We start from the raw sequence: 9,845 nt of genomic DNA, 5'->3' as shown, positions 1-9,845 counted from the left end.
AGAATTAAAATAAGAGGTGAGTTAGCAATAATACTTACCCCCCAATAATGTTCTAAAAACAATCATCCTGTGCTCTTTAGCAAAACAAAGAAGATCTCTTTTTATTATAATAGCCTATATAGTACATGCTGCAAAATAAATAGTAAAATGAATGTGTGCTATTTAAAATTGAAGGGGTTTCTCTGGGGGTATGACAAATCCCACATAAAACACCAGAAAGTACTCTGGTGAGGTGCACAAGGCATGCTAACCAGAATGGCCCCTCAAGACAAACAAAGATTTCACCCAGGAGCTAAAGGCTCAGACCCGTCAATCCTGAGCAGAAGTTTGCTAGAAATGTGTTCCGCCCCACGGCTTCTCTTCCGGCAAACCACACTCACTTCCTTTCTAAGTTTTCATTGTCCATGTGGCTCTTTCATACTGCGGAACAAACTGTCATTTATCTAGAAACAGGGAGTCCACAAGGGCAAAACTATTTCCATAACAACCCCAAAATGTTATCTGTGTCAACACGCACTGTGTTCATTGTTGCTCTTTTAAACGAGTCCATACCTATCTTAAGTGCCTCTGCTTTTAGTTATAGCACTGTGAATATCAATTGTTTCTTGTTTTGTTTTGGTTGGTTGGTTGTTGGTTTTTTGAGACAAGGTCTCTCTGTGTAGCCTTGGCTGTCCGGGACTCGCTTTGTAGACCAGGCTGGCCTCGAACTCACAGCGATCCACCTTCCTCTGCCTCCCGAGTGCTGTGATTAAAGACGTGCACCACCACGCCCGGCGAATATCAATAGTTTTAACCCACATAAACAAAAGCTCTTTGGGTCATCTCAGTAAATTTTAAGCACATGGGGGACAATCCCATCTCAAAAGCAAATGCTGAGTAAGAAGGAACATGCCAAACGCCACCTATAGATAGTAAAGGTGCCTATCCACAAGCGAGACTCTTGGTAGAGGATTGGTTAGCGGCAGCGTGAATAGGTTTCCACGCGTGAGCAAGGCTTGGCACCAAGAAAGCCTGGTCAAAGAGCACAAAACAGCAAAGCCTAGCTGACATCACAGATAAAGAACTGCTATCAACTATGCCACATGCTGAATTCAGCCCTCTGCACAACAGTTTCCATGGCCTTGCTCAAAGGAAAATACCATCAGCTACTGATCCTGCCGAGGCTCCAGGTGACCGTGACAACAACAGTGACGCCAAAGATTACTCCTGGATCCCCAGCACCGTCGCCTTCCCGGAGATGCCCGTCCGGAAGGATTTCCTCCAACAAAACCACCCAAAGTGAGAAGTCAAGGACAGTCAGCCTTGCTGACAAAAGACACGGTGGAGGGGAAAGGGGGGCGGGGGATGAGACTTAGACAAAGAATCCGGGAGGGGGGGGGTTGTCAAAAGCTTACAGGTGACTGCTCTTTGGAATGTACAATTGGACCGGAAAGATGGCTCAATGAATAAAGTGCCTGTATGACAAGCGTGAGGGCCTGAGTTTGATCCCTAGAAAAAGCCAACCCGAGAGGCCCGTTCTTGAAATCCACTCCAGCACTGGGAAGGCAGAGGCAGGTGGATCCCTGGGACTTCCTTGCCAGCCAGCCAGCTTCACCTGATGGATGAGGTCCAGGTCAGTGAGGGACCCCTCCCCCCCCCACCCCACCCCCCGCATCTCAAAACAACAAGAAGAACAAAAATGACTACAGCTCCCGATGAATGCCGCCCGACGCTAGCCTCTGGCCTGCGTGTGTACATGCATGTGGCCTACTTTATACAGGCCATCAGTGGCTCTGTGATAACGCCACCTGACCCACTGGGTTCTGCTTCCCCCGGGGTCGATGGAAACCCACTGCCTGTCAGAGTAACACAGCTCACCATCACTTAGAGCGAAAGCGAAGGTGGTCACTGATGGCGGCGACTGTTCCCTTTGGAGCACTGCTTCCAGCCAGGCCTCACCCTCCACCAGGCCAGATCAAGGGCAAGTCATCCTAATCAAGAGCTTCCCTCTCCCTGAATTCCACACAACCCCCTCGCCCCCCCCCATGCCGGGTTCTCCCCACTTTGCTCCTGTTTAGAAGGCCTTTGAGTCTTCCTGCCCCGTCCCTTCTCCTCGCCCCCTGCAACCCTCTGGCTGCCCTTCCCCTCCCCCACCCTCAGGAACCTTCTACAGCACGCCTCCACTGTGACACTGTCACACTTCTTCTCTGATGCAACCCTTCTTCAGAACCACGGGACCGATTTGTAGAGCCCAGGTGCTAAAAGCAAACTATTTCAAAACTGATTACAAACTTCAAGATGGCAAGAACAGAGTGTTGAGCCAACCCCAAGGCCATGTGTAGCACACTGGCACACAGGCAGGCCTTCCAGGCTAACTCCTCTTAAATACAGAGGAAGAAAGGGGCCCCCAACAAGTAGTCCAAGACAGAGTGGGCCAAAGGTGGCTGTGCCACAACTTTTTACAAGCAGGGGCATGCTGCCTCAGAGGTAGCTGGGGAAGCACCCCAAAACCCTGCCGTGTCTCTTGTGTGATTGCTACAAGTGGCCAGAGCACAAAATGCAAAACTGAAAAAGGAACAGAAAGAATTCCAAACAGTCATTTTAAAAATTAAAGTCATGTTTCAAAGAGTTTTTCCGGCACAAAACCAAGCTTTAGATCATAAAGAACTACCCACCCCCACCTCATCCTACTCCATCCCACTCTTGCTCCCTGGGGTGGGTGACAGCAGCGGTTGGGGACCTCAAGGCAGGTATCATGGAGCCCAGAAAAGGCAAGAGGCTGTGAACTACTGGGAAATCTTTTTCCAGTGTGACTTCTCTCAGCCTCTGGTCTCACCCAGCCATCACCACTCCTCCAATGGTGGGAGGTTTCACTAAAGACAGAAGACGAAACCAGCCCATTGGGGGAGGAGCTGAAAAGCCACAGGCAAAGAGAGGGAAGGAGGGAGAGAGGAAAGAAACTATCCAAAAAAAAAAAAACTTGACACCCACAAGTTCTGGAGTGCTCAGCCCACCTCCCAGGGTGTTTCTGCAATGTGCTAGGAGCGCCACAAAAGCCTCAACCTCCTGGTGCCATTTACCTTATATTTCTCTTGCCAGCTCAGCCCCAGCGCCACACTGAACACCTGCCCTCAGTATCTGATACTCCAAGAGTGAGAAAGCTGCTGAACCCCACATGACAAGCCAGAAACTCGGACAAGTCAGAACATGTTCCCCAAGACAAGATATTGCCGGCCATGTCTAAGGACAGGCAGTCCTCCCCGCTGGCATAAAGGGGAAAGGGAGGGTGCCAAAATGGCCTGGAAGGCTCAGCTAGGAAGGAACCTCACACAAGCCTTCAAAAGGCTAGCAAGGTCAGGCACTGACCCGACGAAGCCGGGAAGAACCGAGAGTGGTTTGGAAAAAAAGAGGCTATCTTCCGGTTTTGTTTCAAGTTGAGGGCTGAGGTGGGAGCGGTGAGTCTGCTGGAAGAACAGGACAAGACGCCCCAGATGCCCTGCACCTCTAGAATACGGATGTGATCCCCCACACGCAGCCCTTGCTGGGGACTGCTGCGGCAAGCCCTGCTGGTGGACAGGCAGCTGATCAGGAAGGAGAAAGAGAAGAAGCCGCTTGAGGAGGTGAGCATGAAGGCACACCAAATCAAAAGCCTGGACAAAGACCTACAGCCTCCCGCTGACCTTGCCAAGTTCCCAGTCTGCAGAGAAGCCCTTCTTCCTAGCCCTAGAGGCTAAGAGAATGCTTACTGAACAGAAGTGGGCATCTATGCAACCTGAGGCACGGTTTCCTATAAACACATGGAGGGACAGAGAGAGAGAGAGAGAGAGACCCTACAGCTGACCCATACTCTCAGAACAGCTCAAAGCAGCAGCAGCGGGCTGAGATGCCCTGAAGATGCCACAAGGCTCTCCTGGCCTCCAGAACAGAGCAGCACAGCGTCACGAGCAGCCACTAGGTAACCCAAAGGGCTGCCTCTTCTCGGAGGAGGTCTCGTCTGGACCAGAAGCCTCCAATACCATACCCTAAGGTCACTGGAAGCCTCCAGCAAAGCACAGATGCCGCCTCTTTGAACCCCCCCCCCCCACCCGCCTCCCCCATTTGGTCCAAGTCCCACACCCTGAACAAGTGCGAGAGCAGCCTTATCTTCTGAAAAACTACACGGCCGGCACAAGCATCATGGTGACATCCATGATAAAGATGCCCAACCCACCAGGAAGACCACCACTCAGGGCAGCAGAGTTTGTGGCTCTCCCTTAACTCCACGCACTCATTGTTTATTCCCTCATTTCTCCTCAAGAAGGCATAGCCTAAATTGGATCTTCTGTGTGTCCAAAAAGATGTATACATGCCATAATCTGAGACTTGGGTTAAAAAAAAAAAAAAAAAAAAAAAAAAAAAAAAGCAACTCTTTGGCCAGTCTAGAAATATCCTTCAAAAATCTGATTCTCCCAACTGCCAACAGTGAGCTTTGACCCACCTCTGCCCACCGCATGCTGGGACTCTCAGCCCTGCCTGAGGGTTGCCTGCTAAGGGAACACACTCTACTTTGCCCCCTTCCCCTCTTCTGAAGCCTTCCTTGACCTTCGATCTGTGCTTGGCTGAAAGCCTTTGCTTCTTTGGGAAAGTGCAAAGGAAGCACTGTGTAAACTCGTCAAAGGGGAATGCCCCCTTTCCTGAATGTCCTCGGGTCCTTGGCATCTGCCCCTGACTCTCAAAAGCCAGCATCAGAAGGATTTCAAAGTGGGCCACACCTGATTTGCCCATCACAGGCCAACCATGTAAAGCATCATTGGCCCTCACCATCACAGTCAGAAAACTAGGATGTGGGCCTCAGAGCATTTAGAAAGACCTCTCAAGCATCCCAAATGCTTCTGCTATGGCTCCCCTCTGACCCTTTGGAAGAACTCAATACTTGTCGTGGTGCCTACCTGAATGAGGAACCATGCACTCTCAGGTTTGTGGTTAAAAGACAAAAAAACCTATATTCATATACAAGGAAATCCATCAGGTTTCTGTTCCCTATACAACATTCACTGTTTGTCTATGACTAATATTTTACCCAACAAGAAAAGACTGAAAACAGTTCTGTGGCACTTCATAACCTTCCAAACCTTTAGGTTTGAGTAACAGGCCATACAAGAACTGAGCAGCAAGTAGGCCACTGTTTGTTTCAAATGGGACTGGGATTCAGAAAGTCTATAGTCCCTCAACTTCAAAAGCACCTTTTTCCAGGGCTGCACTGGCTCCTCCAGTCATTTCAACAAACAACAACCGCAGCAGGCTATGTACTGAGTTTCACCCAAAAGGGAACATGGAAATGCGGTGATTCTCCACACAAGGGAACATGGAAATGCGGTGATTCTCCACCAGAGTGACACTCCTCCCTTCCCTGGGGGACATTCATCAAGGTCTCAAGATGTTTTCCTTAGTTAAAACTGAGACAAAATGGGATGGAAGGTGCTACTGGCATCTAATGGGTGGAGCCTGGATACTGCCAATCATCCTACAATGCACAGGACAGCCTGCCCTCCCCCCAACACACCCAGGCCCGCACTAATGATTCAGTTCCAATGTCAATAGTGCTGAATCTGAGGAGGGTTGCTCTAAATACAGGCACTCGAACCCCACAGTTGGCATCCAACCAGAGCCGGTACCTCTCTGAGCCCCTCAGCTAAGCTGTAGACTCCGTTGCCAGGAACAAACAGTGTAGACTCTAGAAATGCAGGCAAGAGACATGGAGATGGCCAAGATACACCCCTCGTGCCTATTCATGAGGCCTGTCATAATCCAATGCCCAACTATCAATGTCGGGTACTCTTTTTTTTTTTTTCCAAGTTGTCCAACTTTTTAAAAGAGCCTCCATAACTAAAAGGAAGCTGTTCAAACGAATCGTTTCTTCTCACGACATTTAACCCTCCCAGGTGGCCAGTCGGGACCATTATCCACATTTGACATAAATGAGGGATACAGAGGGATACAGAGATTTAGACAATGTTTCCAAGGTGACACAGCTAGTAAGTAGCAAGGCCACAAAAATGTCCCTACGCTTCTTCTCCACACACACCCCCGCCGCCCCTCCCACCCCCCCAGGAGGTTCGCGTTTGAAGAGCATTTGTGGAGCCTGCAGTGGGAACCCAGGCTCCATGCAGCTCGCCATTTGGTTCACACAGATGACGTGTGAATGTTGAGCCTAAAAGAACCTAGAGACATCCTCACAGGCAGATGTGTTCCGGCAGATGTGCAGCGGTATGACACGCATGTGGCCTGTGGAGGTGGGCTCCAGGCGTTAGTCTCTGATGTTCACCGGAGGCTCATCACTGTCCTCGTCTCCACAGGGGGCAGATATCTCCAGAGTCAGCTTCAGCCAGCTCTCCACTCCCAATATGATGCCTCTGGGGCTCTGTCAGCTCCTCCTCCATTTCACGCCCTCTCGCCCGGGCGTGGGGGAGGGGGCGGTGGAGTGGCCAACAGCACCAGTGGCTGATTTGGGACATCATCAAGCCAGCTCCAGGATTCATTTACTATCCCTGATTCACCATCTCACAAGCCACCAAGCCTCTTCCTGTGCTCCCTCCAGGTCAGAAATCTGCTATTATCTAGAAATAATGAAAAGAAAATAATCATCAGTGCCTTATTTTGCTTTGGCCGAACTGCTGCTGGGGTCCCTTGGCCTCTCTCTGCTTTCGTTTTGTAGCAGGAGGTTCTACCCACAGGCCAGGCAGGCTGTAGATTATGCAGTAACCAACCTCCTCATGCCAGGAGTTGGTCCTAAGGTTGAGACTCCCAGCCCAAGGAGTTGTACCTTGTCCCCGCAACTTCAGTCTCACTGCTATTGAGTCCCACCCAGCACGGCCCCTTCATGTCCACAGGAAGCCTGTGACAATCAAGAAGCTGAACTTATCCAAATTGTGTTGAGAAGCGTGGGTTGTTTTTTATTTTTTATTTTTCTTTCCCCTGTTAGTTTAGTGATACAGTCAAATCTAATTTTTATCTGTCTCAGAAAACAACAACTGGGCTGGCCAGCTGGCTTGGTGAGGGAAGGTGCTTGCCACCAAGCCTGAGGATGTGAGTTCAATGCTCAGGTCCTATGTGGCAGATGAGGACAAACCAACTCCTATAACTTGTCCTCTGACGTGTCCACACGTGCACCAGGGCAAGCGCGTGAGCATGCGCCCACCCCCACCACTCCCCTCAGCCCTGTGCCACACACATATAATGTATTTCTTTTTTCTTCTAAAAAGAAAACATCCAGGGCTGGAGAGATGGCTCAAAGGTTAAGAGCACTGACTGCTCTTTCTGGAGGTCCCGAGTTCAATTCCCAGCAACCACATGGTGGCTCACAACCATCTATAATGTGATCTGATGCCCTCTTCTGGCCTGCAGGTGTACATGCAGGCCGAGCACTGTATACATAATAAATTAATTGATTAATTAAAAGAAAACATCCAACCAGACTTACCACATGGAACATATTTTCCTGACCCCCTTTTAAAATTATGATTTAGGGGTGGGTGAGACGGTTCATCTAGTTAAGGGGCTTGACATGAGGCCTGAGGACCCACATTTGATCCCCAAGACCCAGACTGCGGAGAGAAAGGCCAACTCCCAAAAAGCTGTTTTTTGACTTCCACATCTATGCTTCACATACAAGTGCACATGCCCACACACATGTTCACATGTGCTCAACCAATCAATAATGTAACCTTAAGAATAATAAATAATTTTTAGATTGATTTTGTGAGTGCGTGGGTGTGTGTGTGTATGTGTGTGTGATACATGTACATGTCTCATGTGTGAGCAGTGCCTACGGAGGCCTGAAGAAGGGGCCCAGCACACTTGCACTGGTGTCACTGATGCTTGTGTGGCACTGTGTGGCACTGTGAGAGTGTTGGAGATCAAAACTGGATACTTGGAAAGAGCAGTCAGTGCTCTTTAACCCTCCATTTGTAGTTCATTTGTAAAGCTATGATCGCAACACGTATAGCATTTTACCATCACCAGCCCCATCTGATGTGCAGCCCTTCTCCAGACATGTCTTACTGTTAGGGGACTGTCGTGTAACCAGAACCAACGTGGCTTGCTGTCTGGTACATTTTGAGAGTTGCCAGGCACCATACGTCCCTGTCCCTATCTGTGTTCTCAACAGGCCTCTCTGGAAAGGAGCAATCGCTCCTGGGCTAGCTGCGCAATGGGTGGCTTTTGGAAGGGACTGGAAAATGCCCCCCTCAGGGGCCTCTCCTTCCACATCAGGAGCAGGCTGTGATCCTGTGACTCTGATCCCTTCAGGGTGACGGAAGCCCCCAAAGCAGGGGTCCAGGGCCCTCATTAGTCTAAACTGCAGCCCCTTAGCCCAGGATGGTTTGGAGTTTCTCTGTGTCTTACGTTTCTTACAGCAGTGGGGGAAGCAGCCTAGAGGTAGGTGGTCAGTGTGTCAAAAATCACACAACCAGTTGGAGGATGAAGCCACAGCTAGACCTGTGTTCTTCAGCCAGGCTAGTCTGCTCCTTTAGAACCTTCTCGTTCTGTATCCCACAGAGAGCAGGCTGTGCAGAGAAGATCCCGCTGCTCTTCCACCCTGACTGAGAGGAGCCCGGGTGCTGCAGTTATCCCCAGAGAGCAAACTGCTACCTGGGACCGGACGCCCAGCCCCGGTCCTCATCAACAGGGAGAGGACCGGAAGGCGAGAAACTCCAGCTGGTGCGAGGGCGCCCTCTGCTGGCTAACTACTGAACAAGTCAAATCTTGGACACCAGTCGGGGCGCGAAGCCCCAGGAGCCGTAGTGGTGGACAAACCATATCCCGTTTCCCTCTGGCGTCATCCCTACATACACCCGCATCATCGGCGCCGTTCTATACGGCAGGCCTTGGAGATGGCACTATGGGGACCAGGAATGACTGACTTTGAAATCACTATTCAGTCTCCTGTTGAGTGAGGCAGATGACAAGGGGAAAAAAAACAAAAACAAACTCCGCGACAATACAGATTTGACAAGACAAAGGCTAGTACAGTATGCGGGGCTGGAATAGAAAAACAAATGTCAAAGAAATGTAAAAGATGGGTCTCTGTGACTGAGCTTTTAAGAGAAGGGGAGGGAGATGGGGATGAAGAGGGAAGAGCATTCTGGGAGAAGGAACAGACACAGCCACCTTATTTCTTCCCCTGTGGGGCATTTTCTATATTAATGACTGATGCTGGAAGGGCTCATCCCACTGTGGGTGGAGCCATCCCTAGGCAGCTGGTCCTGAGTTGTATAAGAAAGCGGGCTGAGCAAGCCCTTGGGGAACAAGCCAGGAAGCAGAACCCCGGCCCCCCCCCCTATGGCCTCTACTTCCTTTCCTGCCTTCCTGCCTGGAGTTCCCACTCTGACGTCTCTCAGTGATGGAGGGTGATTAAGGGTAGTTAAGCCAAATAAACCCTCCGTCCCCAAGTTGGTCCTGGCCATCATGTTCATCACAGCAATGGAAAGCAAACCAAGAAACCACCTGATTCACCCACCATGTGCCTCTCCGCCTCCAGGGTGGCCCCATCTCTCTGCTGCACCTCCCTTTTAGGCCAGGTCTGTGTCTGATGGGATTCCTACAATATCCCCCAAGAACTTACACCTCAACACAACCAGTGTATCTCACATCATTTAGACATGGAACCTACACACACACACAGACTTTTTTTTAAAATCAATGAAGAAGGAAGTGAGTGGAGCAGCTCCTTACCAGCCCATTCTAGTTTTCAGCTAGACCTGAGAACCCAGAGCCGAGCCTCTGTGGCCCCCAAGCCGGGATCACCGAAAACCAGTTCTATGTGCAAGCTTTCAGGCTGGGGAGTTCAGTTGGTAAAGCACAAGCATGGGGACCTGCATTTGGATCCC

This window comes from Acomys russatus, chromosome 26, assembly GCF_903995435.1.
Source record: "Acomys russatus chromosome 26, mAcoRus1.1, whole genome shotgun sequence".
NCBI lineage: Eukaryota > Metazoa > Chordata > Mammalia > Rodentia > Muridae > Acomys > Acomys russatus.
This window is presented reverse-complemented; position numbering follows the sequence as displayed.